At 37.6% G+C, this 13,048-nt stretch overlaps 1 protein-coding gene across 1 annotated transcript in view; it reads left to right on the top strand.

The window, feature by feature from the left end:
* LOC124166025 (serine/threonine-protein kinase SMG1) overlaps positions 1 to 13,048 on the top strand; it is a 120,262-nt gene that overhangs the window by 60,044 nt on the left and 47,170 nt on the right. The gene's annotated exons all lie outside the window — the stretch shown is intronic.

The following is a 13,048-nucleotide window of genomic DNA, read 5'->3' as shown; positions in this document are numbered from 1 at the left end:
GCGTGACGTCATAGGTGCCTAAACAACCGTAGGGAGTAGGGAAATACGCTGAGCGCATGGTGTAAAATTTATTTTGAGGGAGTATTTAGCCGCTCATCGTCACTTTATTTTGTTCTGTTATTCTTGGGCAAGTTTTCCTATTGCTATTGTGCCTAGATTATTACTTGGGATATTAATAATGCGGCATCGGGATGATGAAGTACAAGCGTTTCACTTCGTGTGTTTTGGTTATCAGAAAAATGGATGATAACGTTGCCACTCGTTCGAATAGTACACCTGAAATTCATCTACGTCAACATAATACCCCGCAAGCCGCCTAAAAGGCGTGTGGCATGGGGTGTTAGGACACCAGCCTTTTTTTAGGACACCAAAAATTGATGCTACGACCCTCATGGAATTTGTTAAGACAAATTATTGCTATACGTCGGCGGCAAATCGAGTTGTAAAAGAAACTTGTAATACTGGAGGATAACGATCGTAAGATGTGCTGTTGACATTAGAGTAAGCTGTGCTGTTGAATTTGGCAACGCCGGATTAACGGAGAAGGTAGTCGTATCCGTCCTACGGTACGAATTCACAGCAAAACAGTCTGCACACAATCCACATGTGAGATCGCGAATCGGTTCCGCTCCCAACACACACAAGCTACAACCTATTTCAATGATATAGGTAAATCCATAAACAATATACTAGCATATACCATAAAAATATAATGGGAAATAGGCAAATACTCTTATCAAAAACTGGATGTCACTATCACATTCTTATATTCATCACGTACAACTTACAATAACAGAACTCGTTATGATGAATACAACTATTTATTCACTGATTTAAACCCTTAAATTAGCCCACACAAGTGACATTTCTCACTACTATTCGTTGAAATAATGGAATAACAAACTTCACACCCAGTTTTTATTTCAATAGCGTGATCGTGAAATGTCATATCTACGGTGAACAACGGAGATTAGCACGCCACTGACAATTTTTACACCACTTTTAGACATTTATCGATAGCGTAATAGCACTTTTTACAATTCAACCACGATGGAACACTGATAACTCTTGGCCGATATTTTTCAACCTTGTCAAACTTTGTGCATTACAACCACTGGCACTGTGATTATTAGCAGTAGCTTAACGGGAGATGTCACGTTAAAAATAACACTATTTTGGCACAAAAATGTTCCTAGATGTCTCCAATCAGCGAGCAAAAGTTGCATTGACTGGAATTCACCCCATAATACAAGCACAGAGAGTCCTAAACGACGAATTCTCCGGTACCTACGAATAAACGGACGAAGTTATTGTATATAAAAGCTAAGCGGACATCAGTAAACATCAAAATCGTTCTAATTACATACTTAAATGAATGATATGCCGTCGATAACATCAACTTACAATTAACGTATCCCCCTTCCAATGGCCGTGGCTCAGACTCCTACAACGATGTTATTTAGGTATTATCAAATTTTTGGTTTAACTGCTCCAGTTTTATATTTTATGCCCTTACTCAGATATTAATATTATAAATAATGCAAAATACGAGGGCTTCCAAGCCTCTATCGTCGGATATTTATCTTTAAATATAAAATAATCAACACGTCTAACAAACGAAGCTCTCACAACTGCTGGCAACTATTACAAACAATCACAACAATAGCTTCGCGTGATGTTTAGGCACCTTTGACGTCATCGAGGCTTCGTCGGCAGTGGCTTGGGGGGTGAGGGAGTTTTTCCCGCGCTTTAAAATTCGTTATATTTATCATTAAATAACTCGCGAAGGAAAACTCAGATTTACATGCGGTGTTCTTTGCTGTATTCAGAAAATAATTTTCTAACCCCCTATGAAATAAAAAAAAATCATGCAAGTTCCCCATTGAGTTGATAACCCTGTTAGCTCTAGTGCCGCCAATAAAACTAAGATAAGCCAATGCTGGATACCTATTCTTCCCATTTACTATATAGTAAATAGTTCTAATGATGAAACTACAGATATACAGATTGGCCTAACTTTATTCAGAGTACAGGATTGTGCAGTAACTTAAAATACAAACGAGATACAGTGCAACCTCGATATAACGACACCCCACGGTACACTAATAAACACTCGCTATAGCGAATTGTCGTTTTACCGGAGGTGGAGCAAATAATAGCCAATATACCTGTTGCGAACAGATACACAGGAACAGGAGTGGTGCGGCGACAGATAAACATCTATCCGATAAACGTAAGCCTAAATCCAGACGAAAGGCGATGTTTTTTTGCATCACTAAATTTCCTTACTCAAATAACGACTGACTATTCAAACAATTTATAAGCACCGCACTGAATAAAAAATCGTGCAAAGCATTGTTTCGTCAATCATTATATTTATCGAACGACAGTTTACCACATAAATTTAAGACTGAGCACTCCATTAACTTCATTTCTAACAGATCGCTAGCAATTACAGAGGTTAAGGAGTCTTGATGAAAGTCTTCCGGCGGTGAAACCCTCGCTATGGCGAGAGCCAACGCCGAAAGGGTCTCGTAAAAACGAATTTTTTAACACGCTTATTATAGGGTCAAATGAAGGTGCATCGGCTATCTCTCGTAATAGCGGGGGTGTCGCTATAGCCCGTACTCGCTTTAACGAGGTTCCACTGTATTAAAGTTATTTTGGATTTTGGTTTGAAGTAAATTACGAATAAGAGCATCATTTCATGAGCAGCGTTAAAAAACTCCCATTAATTGGGATGTATTTATGATGCTTACAATATGGAAGGATTGTAGATAAAAACGATATCTCAAATAGCACCATTTCCAAATATTATGAAAATCAGATTTTATCGCATGTTTTGAATGAAAAATTTCACCCAACTGAAACTTTACTTATTCATTGAATCACAAGATCCACTGTTTTCAATTAGTGGTGTAATTAGAAATGAAAGTATACTTTCTGGCAAGAATAATTTTATGATAATACCTCTTCAGGTCACCCTTACACTCGAACCGTCCACAACAATAGATTCCGAGGGTGCAACTAGCAATGCTCTGAGGTGTACATAGATTTAGGAAATACTCTTAACATAGATGATGAGCAGAGTTTAGTATCCTAATGCCCTTCTGCATCATAAAATTGGACATGTTGTTTAACTGTAATTGTTTTAGTATTTGATTGCTTCTCAATCTTGTTTCAATTCTATTATAGTATTTTCAAGACTGTTCTGTTTAGAAGTAAAGGTACAGCTGTAAGAAAATAAATAGAAACAATTTCCTCTATGAATTTAAGTTTTGTTTAATAAATTTATATCTGAAATACTACATACATTTTACTACTAGTATAAAATTCTAGGTTTACAGAAAAGTAATTGAACTTTGCAAAATTCTTCTCAATATATATATTATTATAGAGTTCCACATAGTACTGACCACTACAGTCATTTTTAAAATTCTAGGAATTATAAACTTATTTCGTGTATATCTAATGAGATTAGTCATTTTAATCATCTTGCTATTGTTTCATATGTTGACTGCTGTTGAAAATCAAATATCATGGTCACTATTTATGTTTAATTTATAGCACTTTTGGGAGAGACATTTTTAGTTTACATTTTATCTTAATTTCATGTTAATTTCATTAGTTATTATATTGAGATGCTAAATAGTTTCCCCGTCTAATAATGATTTTGGGAACCAAATGATGCATCTGTAAAGTTGCACGAGTCCATCTCTGGATCTTCCATCTGTTCTTCCCTCATGTATTTTCTTCGACAAGCTTGCCACTTTTTCAAAATGAATCTTAGGAATACTCTTTTTAATTCGGCGTTCTTCCAACCGTAAATGATGGGATTCAGGCCAGAGTTTGACATGGCAAGGGAAAATGTTGCCCTGTAAATATTATATGGGAGGTGGTAGCCGTTAACCAATAGAGCACAGACTATAATGTACGGTAGCCATAGAAGTAAAAATGATCCAAGGACCAGCAGGACTACAATGGTGCTCTTAGAAAGGGGACGGACTGTTGTTCCGGCACTTGTGAGGGATGGGAATCGAATGTTCCAAGTGCTGCCACGTGGGTCATCTTGAGAGGTGCAAGATGATGATCTCCTCTTTACGGATGGATAATGTTCAATTTTATCTTTTTGCACCGGAGAAAGTGATGGCAAATCGTGGCTGCTTGGCTTTTTGCTTGATCCTTCCTCTAAGTTGTCACCGTCCTTTGTGGGTTCTATGTTCTGTATATTATGGATTTTGAAGTCTCCATCGTGTGTAGTTGATTTTTCCATCATCCCTTCTACATTCAGTCTTGATCTTAAATTGAAACCTATTGATAGATCATTTAGTTCATTTTCGTTATTATTGTTATATGATGCACTGACAGTTATCACGTTTTCATTCTCCTCTTTTGCATCATCCGAGTTGTCAGTTGGACTTTCATTTGTCAACTTCAAGGCATTTACGCTCAAAATTATTTCTTGTGATTTGAGACTTTCCTGGTAATCATTCACCCGCATTTCAGGTGCATCCTTGGGGTCGTAGTATCCCTCTACTCTTTGGTCCAGGGACATTGCTCCGTTAGTGCCGTGGCAATTTTGTTGTGATTTTTGAGAAACAATATTTGGGTGTTCGGACACATCTGTCAAATTTGGGGAAGTATGCTCCTCCTTATCTGCCATTTGATTGTTGTTGATATTGCAAGAATTACTCCAGGGATTATGTGCTGCAGAAGCATTGCAGTAATTAGGCAAACTCTTCACATTGGTACATACATGCACAGCATGAAAGTGGCCCTTAAGATTTTTAATAGCTTTTGATATGCATTTGTTTCGACATTTGCTGATGTCAAAAGAATTTCCTTTTTCTGATTTAGAAAATGGAGAATTTTTTAGTTCATACTTTTCGTCATTGTATGCATGATTCTTTGAAACATCATCACCAGGTGGTAATGTTTGATCTTCTATACTCTTACTTTTTGGGAAAGATTCAGAGAACTTGTGTGGGATAGTGTTGCATGTTTCAGATATTTGCTCCACCAGTGGTTTTTCTTGGAAACTATCCAATGGGATATCTCCTTTATGTTGTGATTGAATGATTTGTTCATGATTCAATATTTGGTGATTTTCATTTGATGTCTGAGTAGTGTCTGAAGAAATAGAATTCAAATTTTCCTCGTCATCTGCTATGTCACTTTCCTCTTCAATTTTATACAAGATATGGAAGTTACTTACATTCTCATTATATTCCTCTCTTCCCTCGATCTTATAGTTGGCCAAATTTCCCTCAATAGCTGTTGAGTTACATCCTGTTTGTTGCAAGTCTTGACCCAGTGTAATACATTGCTGTGATGGGAGCCCACTTGATGTCAGCTGGCTTGACGGCTGAGTAGAGTTGTTGCCTTCTGTTGTGTTGGGATTACGTTGTGCAGTCTGGATTTTGCTCTTTTCCGTCTTCGGATTGTCATTGAATGAGGGGAAATGACAGTAGGTTTTTCCGCTCTGGCATCTTCTCCACGGGGGGCCTTTCCCGTCTGCCCCCAGGAACGTGCTCAGCTTGGCTCGGGCCTCTTTGCTAATCCGCCAGTAGAGAATGGTGAGGGCCACCATGACAGTGCTGAACAGTGGTGGGATGACACAAGTGATGTACTGAGGTGTGAATATCTGTTTGAAGGGAACAAGCATGCATTTCATCAGTACTATTAATTATTAATTTGGTATTATTTATTTGGATTGGGTCTATGCTGGCAATTTTATGCTAAAGTTACATTATACAAGTGAATTATGGCATAAATTTACTTGTGTAACCTCTTGCAATGTGGAAAATAATGGCAGAAAAAATTTTTTGTGGCCCCCAGAAGTTAATTTACTGACCCAGGTTTCTGTAAACTATGTAATTTATAAGTTGGAAATGCACATGATGCGAGCTAATGTATACATTTGTTTTGGAGTTGGGTGGGGGATGGCTAGGAATTGGGGAAGGGATAAATGGAGTATAGGTGGAGGTGGAGTATAGTACTCCTCACAATCCTCCACCCTTGTTTTAATTGCACATCCAGTTTGACCCACTCACTTGGCTTTTGCAACTTGTTACTTATCTTTTTCCATTCACATTATGGTTGAGTTCACTAAGTTAAAAATGCTCGACTGAATATATTCCTGATGTGTCCAGATAGGCGTCATTGCCAGTTAATGCCGAGTTTGATGAGTATAATTTTTCATTATGTGATGCCAGTATTAGTTAAATATTTTCTCAGATTTTAAGGAATCTAATAAAACAATGATTGATTGGGATATTCCTCGTCTGATGAATGAATAATTTCAACAGCCAGTATTTATAGGATTTAATTCAGACCATGTTTTCAAATGCCTAAGGGGAATGAAATGTGGAACATTGTTCAAATTACCTCGTCTAGTTCACATGCTGTTGCTGTATTCCATCGGTTCCAGTATGCGGGCACAGTTGATAGCGCTAACGCTGACACCCAACATGAAATAATCATGGCCACTGCCACCCTGAGGAAAAAGGAGGATCTCTTTTTTTCATTTGAGCAATTACATTCTCTTATTTAGAGAATTGTTTCAGGCTTTATCTGGTGGATTTTTAAAATAGAAAATTGAAACTTACAGGCACCTTTCCACCAATACTTCAGTTTCACTTCACGGCCGGTTTCGATACATTTTGTATGATCGTCAGTTGACTTCTTCTCAAAACATTTTGTTTAAATGCTCTGGAGGGGAAATGAGTCGGGGAAGAGACTGAGGGAGTCGTGAGTGTCGAGGGAGGGATCTGGGTGGTGTGGTGGCTAGTAGTGTTATGGCTTCCCGTGGACTCTGGTTCAAATGTAGAGAATTTTCAGACTGCCTGATTCCTGCTTGAGCGTTGTGTGGAGGACATTTCAAGTGCAACACTCCGTCCGTCGGATGGGACGTTAAGCCGGGGTCCCCTTGGTGCCTTTCGTTTATAGCAGGCTAATGCCGACACTGGGTTTCTTCCCACTCTTCCTTCCACACCCTTTCCTCATGGCAGAAATTACCTCAGCTGCTGGTCGCATTTGTACTCCAAATCAGTGGCGCAGCGAGGGGGGGGGGGGTTTTTAAGGGATAAACCCCCCCCCCCCCCCTTAATAAACTAATTAAGTATGGTGAACCTTAGATGAAACAGTTTTGAGCAGTACAAGATGTATTCCAATACACAACCGTAAAAACATGTCATGCCGAGGCTACATCGATGAGCCACATGATAGCACTACAAGTACCTACAAACCCCCCCCCCCCCAGAGCTCAGGAATTTGTAAGTTAAATCCATTTTACTTAATTGGATTGATATTACTAATAGAATAGTGTAAGGATTAATAAGATATCCCTCAGAAAGCCGTAAAAATCACCAATTTGAACCGTTTATCCTAACATTCTGCAATTTATTAATCTCGCACCCAGCCGCTTATACTGGTTAGTATTCCATACCCCAACACACCCTGATATTAGTTGCACCTAAAACCCCCCCCCCCCCCCCCTAGCCTTAATTCCTGGCTGCGCCCCTGCTCCAAATAACATAGCACACGGTGAGTGGATGGGGAGAATCGCGGACCATTGTGTTGGGGTCCCATGTGACTTTTATTCTCCCCCCAATCAACTCCCCCTCACTTCCGCCTCAGTCTCTTCCCCTACTTATTTCCCCTCCAGAGTATTTAAGCAAAATGTATTGAGAAGGAATCAACTGAGGATCGTGCAAAATGTGTTGAAACCAGCTGTGAAGTGAAATAGAAGTATTTGTAGAAAATTGTAACTTTGAATTTACTAATATACAGGCGGTCCCCGACTTTCGTACACAATGCGTTCCCGAAAACTTGTACGAAAGTCGAACCATTGACTTCCATACTAATTAGAGGTTACGTTCCATAAGAGCGGAATATATGTACTAAAACCTCGAATCATCGAAAATCGTCGAATCATCTAATTTCTTTCGAAAATACACAGAAACTGTAAATAAAAGTTAAAAAAAAAAACAAGAACTCCATTGGCTATCGAGTGAAACTTCCTCTTGCCGTTTAAACTGACATTCCACTTGTTACGTCCACTATAAATGAAAAGACATATCAAGAAGCATAACCAAATGTAATTGTTGAACCTGCACTCGGGATGCCTTTTAATTTTCACATCAAAATTCGAAATTCGGCAGGTGACATTCGTGATCCCATATATTTCGCATGTAATTCAAAAAAGACAAAAGACAAATGGAATTCGGGTGATATTTTGTGCAATATCGTAATATCGTTGCTGAAGGTGTACATGAATGAAACAGCACTGAAACGAAAAAACAAAATTAGAAAGAAGATCTTACTAGTTTTATTGAAAGCCATTTTATGATGTCTAGTCAACTTCTTTTGAAAAATATCTTCAATGAAGGCTTTCTTCTTCTCTTGATAAAGGAGCCTATAGCAGGCAGTCTCACTCCCAAATAAATCACCTAGATTACAGTCAACTACCAACAATTCCCTTCATTGTATACGTTCGTATTGTTCGCATATACTGCCATTTGAAACAATTGAATGTTGGGATGCGCAGTAAACATCGTGGGAATTAAAAAAAAAATACAGACCAACGTCCGAAAGTCCGAATTTAGCATACGAAGTCAAGTAAAAGGTGTCAATTTTGAACGTACGAAAGTGCGAATTGTACGAAAGTCGAGGACCGCCTGTATTACATTATCTTTCAATAATTTGGTATTTGCTGGAAATAAGGACTGCGAATCATCAAGTGAAGAAGCTTTCATTACCGTTATGAAATTTTGTTGGAATTAACCAATAATTCACCTGAAAGATAAAGATATCTCATGAAAGATATTTGATGTCCATTTTTTGTTTTGAATACTTTCCATCATGATTTTTTTTTGTTTGATTGTGTATGTTCTCCACTGTCGAGCCAGTCTTTTACTGGTGAAGCTTTATCCTGAAGTGCAGTCATCAAGTCATTACTAGCATTCTTTTTTCATTTTTGAATGATTTTACAACTGAGAATTGTCTAGCATAAAAAAATATTTGCAGCATTTTATTTATTAAATAATTAAAGCATATGACCAAGGTTGGTGCGTTGATGTTGCACACTGGACTTGCGGGAATAGTGTAGTCACTAAGTAAATTTAAAAAATGAAAGTCATCTCCATACAGTTAAACATCTTCATACATCATGATGTCATTTCAAGCGTCATTGCCAAGCCACTATTTACATGTTCCTTTTTTCCTTTCCATTTTCTCTCCTAAGATACGCTCTGTGCAAGTACAGAATTTTAGGATGAAAGGAAATGGGTAAGGCATCTGATTGCTCTCCACCTTGAATTCGATCAGAGAGCAATGACTGGCTATGCTTGATTGGTACGTCATCAACATGTGTCGGGAGTAGAAAGCAAAAAGGAATGAGCAAATAGGGACTTAGGCTTAAGATAGCCTGGTTTTTCCTAGTCCCTTCTCTTTTGTGGCTAAGGTGATGTAGGAATTGACATTACAGTGTTCGCGTACTGCCTCAAGATGTTTTTGTAAGACTCCCCTTCCTTTAAAATGTTCTGCTTTCATGGCCCTTTTCCGAATAGAAATTAAAAGTTGTTAGAAATATGTAATTTAAGGGTCTTTAGCATTATTAAATAATTCCCGAAAATAATGTTAGTTCTCAGTTGGGAATATTTTATGACATGCAGGCCATACTCACTTTTTATTCATGTATCGATTGTAGTGTAGAGGATAGACAATGGCTATATATCTGTCCACTGCTATTGCCAAAAGGTTACAGGCAGATGCGCTGCAAGCCAGGGCAATCAAGATGAAGCGTAGCAGGCATGTCCACTCAATCTCTCCAAGTATGATGCCCTCATCTTGGCGAATTGAGCCTTCTCTGTCTGCTCCTTGTATGTAAAAGGTCATGTGAAATGGCATTGCCAAGCCAACGAGTAAATCCGACATTGCTAGACTGAGCACAAAGCAGGACGATCTAGACGGTCGTCGGCAGTTTCGAGCCATCTCCTCTGGCCCATTTCCTAAAAATTTCAATGGTTTTAGAACTATGACTCATTATTTGTACTAATCATACTGTGCATACTAGCTTCATTTTTATTTAGGATTTGTATCTTCAGTTTTTTTTATTATAATAGCATTCTGCTTACGAAATGTTAAATTGTGGTTTAGACTGAGTATTAAGCTTTAGTTTTGAGAATAAAAGTGCATATTAAATCATAGGTTATCACACTATCAGAAAAGGCACACATTTTTAAATGAGGAATACTATATGCAAAGAAAATTATGATATTGTAATTTGGACAAATTCTGATTGAGCTGTATGGTCCTGTTAACATTTATGCAGTGCAATTTATGTAAGTGCAAAACTGTAACTCCAAGTATTTACCTATTGTGTTACCTTAACATTGAGAAAATAATATTCCTCATAGAGTGCAACCTTTTATTGCAAGTCATGCTCTATTTTTTATGCCCTTATTCAGCAGTCTTGTCATCAGAGATTAATTTATGATTTTTTTCCTTTTACTTTAGAAAAAATTATACCTGACGGATACCAGTTAGTAACAATATTTAGCTATTTAAATGGATAAAATAGATAAGATATTTCAAGTCCTTACGTTTATGATCACTGCTGTGTAGTCCCATCTCACTAGTGTGCTTCCTGTTTGAACATTTTGATCGGGTCCGCTGAAGTGGTCCTTTTACTTTGGATTTCTTATTCCTGATCCTTCTCCTCCTTGTGCGAAGTATAATGGCGATGCTTAAACTGTTTCCCGTGACAATAGCCACCAGTAGAAATGCATCCACTATTATCCATAGGAGTGCTTCTGGGCCACGTCCTGGTACTATTACCAGAGTTTGCAGTGATATATTGTGATTTAAAAATGTGCTTCCCGTTATATTGTGTGTGCTTAGTGGCATCTTCAGTATTTTTCAGCTCATTTTGGATTTCCATTAAAAGTATCCTGAAGTGTTTATAAAATGTGAATGAAAAAATCATTACATTAACAAATATAGCTTATACGATTATTTTAACCTGTGGTAGCTGTGCAACTGGTATGGTTAACTTCAGTTAGTTCAGATGGCCAGTCTATCACTTAGTGTGTAATTTTGAAGCCTCAATAGAACTGTGAACATGCAGGGGTGGAACACACACATTTTTGCAAGGGCTGGTCATTGAAATCAAAGTGGGCATTTTTTTCATTTTTTATGTGGTAAATTTGTGCTCATTCCATCATTGTGCTTGCTTCTATTTTGTGATTTTATTGAGGCTAATTCGTTCATGCTTTTAGATTTGGGTATCCTCCTTTCATTAAGACTACATTCAGGTAAATATTTCACTTTATTACCCAATACACTTTCAGAATTTAGGAGCGGAATAATATTAAGAAGCAATGAAAAATGACTTGAACACTCTGAATTAGATTGTATGCATTGTGCAGAATTAGATTTGATAAAGGAGGAATCCGTACTTACTGTGGGAATGAACTCACTGTTGTGTAGACTCATTTATTATTTTTAAGTAACTGTTATTAACTCTGTCACTATAATACCACTCGGGTAGTTCTCAGCAGCTTTAAAAGTCCTGCATTAGCATGCTATCAAATGTTTACTTTAGCTCCTTCTGACCGAAGTATCAGGCACGCTAATGGGAACACTGCCACTGATAGCTCCCTCTGGCTGATAAATGGAGTGTGTTATGAGAAGGGAAGGGGTAGCTAAGCAGCTTGAGACAAGAGAGTTCTTCCCTGGCATTTATATGATCTCTGTTGAAAGATTATGATGAGATGCCTCGACAAAAATTTCCATGCAAAAATATGACATGGGATTTTTAGAAATACATTTTGATCACTATTGTATGCCTAGTTAAGGTTTTATGGTGTAATTAATGTGAAGCCCATTTGGCTAAGAATAAGACAATGTAATTATTTTTAGGATCATATTTTTAACCATAAATATTTACATGAAAATGATCTCCGGGCCTCCTGAAATACATTTATGGCAATAATGAATGGTTTTCACTAAATACTTTTATATATAACCATTGATTACTGCTGAAGTATGTATTCCTGAGGGTGGAAAATTTAAAAATCGCTGAAAAATTCCTCAAGTTTAAAATAAAATAGTTTATGCATCTTACATGATAAGGGTTATATCTTAAAGGACGTATGTGCAATGCATATCTCCTCCTGATTTTGGTGTTGCATCTATTATTGAAAGATGTATCATAGCACCATTTTAATTTATTGTTAGCTCATCATAATTGAAATAATGATTAGGAAAGAGTGAGTAATATCAGGCAGAATTCTAAGAAATTTCAACGTATTTGAGAACACCTCGTCGATTTTTTATGATTTGTACTTATTCGTGAACTAACGGCAGTTTAGTACTTCCAAACTTAGGTTGGCATTGAATCATTTAATTGTTGCGAATCGCTGGAAAATTATCCATTTTAAAAATTACTGCAGAAAGTATGGATATTGTGCATGAAGAGTTAGGCCTATCACTGCAATGAGTTTGTTTACTGACTTATTTATTTTATTTCGGATACATTTTAGGTTATATGTTTTTAAGGCTTCGTTTATCATTTTTTATGTTGAAGGGAAATGTGGTTGGGTGGATGGGAAGTGGAGCTTCCATGCGTCAGAGAATCATGTCGGCACCTGCTGATTGACTCTCTTTCCCATCCTGTGGTTGTTATACCTCCCACTTTCCCTCGATCCCTGGTCTGCTTGATTCCTCTCTTATCTTCCCACTAACCACACACAAATTGCTCTGTCTCCCTCACTGTGTGATCAACCCTATCAATCTCTCTCTCTCTCCACCCAGACTAATAGATAAAGGGATTCCCTTATCTTTAATCTCCCCTCTACTGTCATGTTCTCATTAACCGTGCGCATAGCTTTGATGTGAGTAGGATATTGTCTTCTTCATTGAGTGGCTGCTTGGTTTATTCAATTTCAAGCTGCTGCTTTTTTTCTTAATTTATTCGTGCAAATTTAGGTCAGAAATTTTTAGAGATGAAAGCAAATCATTTCTATTTTCATTTTGAGAAGCTTGT

This window comes from Ischnura elegans, chromosome 9 (assembly GCF_921293095.1).
Source record: "Ischnura elegans chromosome 9, ioIscEleg1.1, whole genome shotgun sequence".
Taxonomy (NCBI): domain Eukaryota; kingdom Metazoa; phylum Arthropoda; class Insecta; order Odonata; family Coenagrionidae; genus Ischnura; species Ischnura elegans.
The sequence above is the reverse complement of the archived record's forward strand: the minus strand, read 5'-3'. Positions and strand labels throughout refer to the sequence as shown.